The sequence below is a fragment of the Lactuca sativa genome, chromosome 7, assembly GCF_002870075.4.
Source record: "Lactuca sativa cultivar Salinas chromosome 7, Lsat_Salinas_v11, whole genome shotgun sequence".
NCBI lineage: Eukaryota > Viridiplantae > Streptophyta > Magnoliopsida > Asterales > Asteraceae > Lactuca > Lactuca sativa.
The window spans coordinates 145,086,280-145,089,144 of NC_056629.2; the positions used below are offsets into that span (position 1 = coordinate 145,086,280).

The window sequence follows — 2,865 nt, forward strand, 5'->3', positions numbered from 1 at the left end:
TTAGCGCCGTTGTCGGGGAACGGTTCAAAAATTAATTCTACATTCTAGTTTCATCGATCCTTTGTGTGAGATTTATCTTGCACAAAGTTAATTTTTTTAAAGAAATTCAATTAGTAGGATAATTTTTGATAGTTTTTTGTTTTAGAAGATTAGTTAGTAATTTTTCTATTTTTTCTCTGAAATCGCCGAGTGCAATCGAAGCGACTCAGTAAGTCCATCGTTGCTTCACAGTTTCGTCTTTTATTTTATTTTTGTTCCTTTTACGTGTTTTTCTTGTTTTGTTTGCTTGCATTACATGCCAGCGGATCCAACACACCCCTGGTTCCTGCACTTGAAGACCCAGAATCTGCTTTAAGGAAAAACAAAGGCAAGGAGGTTGAAAGCTCTAACACACCTAAGAAATCACCTTTGAAGAGCTTGAAAATAGTTTTTGGGAAGAAAAAGAAGCCAGGAGAGACCAGCAGTCGAAAGAGCGAAGAAAGAAAGTTAGAGAATATTTAAGATAATCCAAAAGAAGCCAAGTTTGAATACGACTACGAATTAGAGTACGAAGAAGAAAGCGACTTTGAAGGAGAATTAGCTAACCCCATGGCTAACAACGATGAAGTTCCCATGGGAGAATGGAAGAAGAGAATACGTGACCATACTGGGCCGGGACTTGTGCAACCCGCAATTCCCGCAACTGCCACCTTTGAGCTTAAAGGTCACATACTTGCTCAACTAAAGGAGATCCCCTTCTACGGTAAATTTCATGAAAATGCCTATAAAAATTTGGATGAGGTCAACGATGTAGTTGATTATTTTAATGTTCCAAATGTGCCTCGCGAAACCCAGCTGCTTCGGATGCTTCCCGTCACATTCAAAGGTGCTGCAAAGGATTGGCTCAAGTCACTCCTTCCCGGATCCATCACTACATGGGATAAGATGAAAGAAGAATTTATTGACCAGTTTTGCCCACATTCGAAGATAGCCAAGTTGAAGAAAGTTATTGCCAACTTTAAACAACAAGCTGGAGAGTCCCTTTATGAGGCATGGGAGAGATACAAGGGCTTACTAAGGAACGACCCACATCATGATCTAAACAGTCAACAAGAAGTCTCCATTTTCTATGATAGAGTCAATATAACAACTAGGCAGCTCCTTGACTCGCAAGGACCCCTCACAAAGAAGGCACCCCCGGTGATCAAAGAACTAATTGAAGAATTTTCTAAACACTCTAGAGAATATCATAATCCAAGGCATAAAGTAACTCGGGAGGTGGTAAACACTGTTAACGATAGCATGGCGGAAATGATGGCTAAACTAGAAAGTTTAGATCGGAGAATGACTAAGATGGACCAATCCATCCACGCTATCCGGGTAGGATGTGAGAATTGTAGAGGACCTCACCTCACTAAAGATTTTGATTTGGACGAAAATGGGAATCGGAAAGCACAAGTTTGCTATTCAAGTGGTGATAGATTTGATGTTAATTGGCGAAAACCCAAGAAGGAATGGCTCCCATATGATGAGTACAAAAAGGCAAAGGAGGAGAAATACGAGAAAAAAGAAAGGGGTTTCTATAAAAAGGAGGAACTGGTTATGGAAAAGAAAGCTAATTAGGAGGAAATTTTCACAAGGTTTGTAGTTGCGTCCAAGAAGAGGCACAATGATACCGACAATGAATTGAAGGAGCAACGAATAATGCTTAAAGATGATCAAGCTATGATGAAAGATCAACAAAATTTTCTTAGGAATCAGCAAGCATCCATTCATAACATTGAAAAACAGATAGGTCATCTTGCACAACAAATCAATCAAATAACACTTGGTGAACTTCCTAGAAATACCGAACAAAATCCAAAAATGGTGCATCTAAATGTGATAACCACTAATTCTGACAAAATTTTCGCTCATTTGACCTCTATTCAGAAGAAACCCAGTAAGATGCAAACAGAAGAGGAAATTGAAAGGAAATCGACCAAACCCGACTCGACTCACCGAGTCGGCATCATGGACTCGACGAGTCTGAGTTCTGATGAGAAAAATTGTTCTCTTTTGAAACGTTACACGCCCCCTTTGCCATTTCCGGTCTGAGCCATACCAGATGAGCAGATTCAACGGTATAAGAGATTTATGTAGCAAGTGAGGACCCTCCAAGTGAACATTCCATTTGTTGAAACGATACTTCATACACCCAAGTATGCAACTTTGCTTAAGGCCCTCTTTACTACTAGACAAAGTATGGAAGAAGTTGCTGAACTATTGCTAAATGAACTGCCAAAAAAGAGGGGTGATCGAGGAAGCATAACCGTGCCTTGCTAATTTGGGAACATCATGACTACACGAGCATTGACCGATTCCGGAACAAGTATTAACATTATGCCATATTCTTTCTTTCAAAAGTTGAACCTACCGATTCCGAAACCTATTCACATGAAGATCCACTTGACCGACAAGAGAATAATACATCCAATGGGAGTGTGTGAAGACCTTCTTATTAAGGTGGATAAGCTAATATTTTCTGTTGACTTCATAATATTGGATATGGAGGAGGATCTTAAAGTACCAATCATTCTTGGACGACAATTTTTGAATACTGGTTGTGCTTTGTTAGATATGAGTGAATCTACGCTAACATTAAGAGTAGGTAATGAATCGGTAATTTTTAAAGCTGAGCAAAAAGATACGCAAGAAGGGTCGAGAGAAGAAAAGGTTTCGTCACTAGATTTGGATGATGAATTTTTAGAAAAGGAGCTTGCATATTTGCAACAAAGCAATCCAAATCAATTCTTTTTATCTTTAGAGGATACTTCTGATGCCAAGGGAGATGTAGAAGAAATAGGAAGGCTAATCAGGGAAGCTGATTATCAAGAAAGCATAAGA

The 2,865-nt window shown here is 39.2% G+C and overlaps 1 non-coding gene across 1 annotated transcript; it reads right to left on the reverse strand.

Annotated features, from left to right (window-relative positions):
• Positions 1-972: 972 nt before the first annotated feature.
• LOC111908229 (small nucleolar RNA R71) lies at positions 973-1,079 on the reverse strand. The gene has a single exon (XR_002855802.1). It is a non-coding gene; the product is annotated as a small nucleolar RNA R71 (small nucleolar RNA).
• Between the last annotated feature and the right edge of the window lie 1,786 nt (positions 1,080-2,865).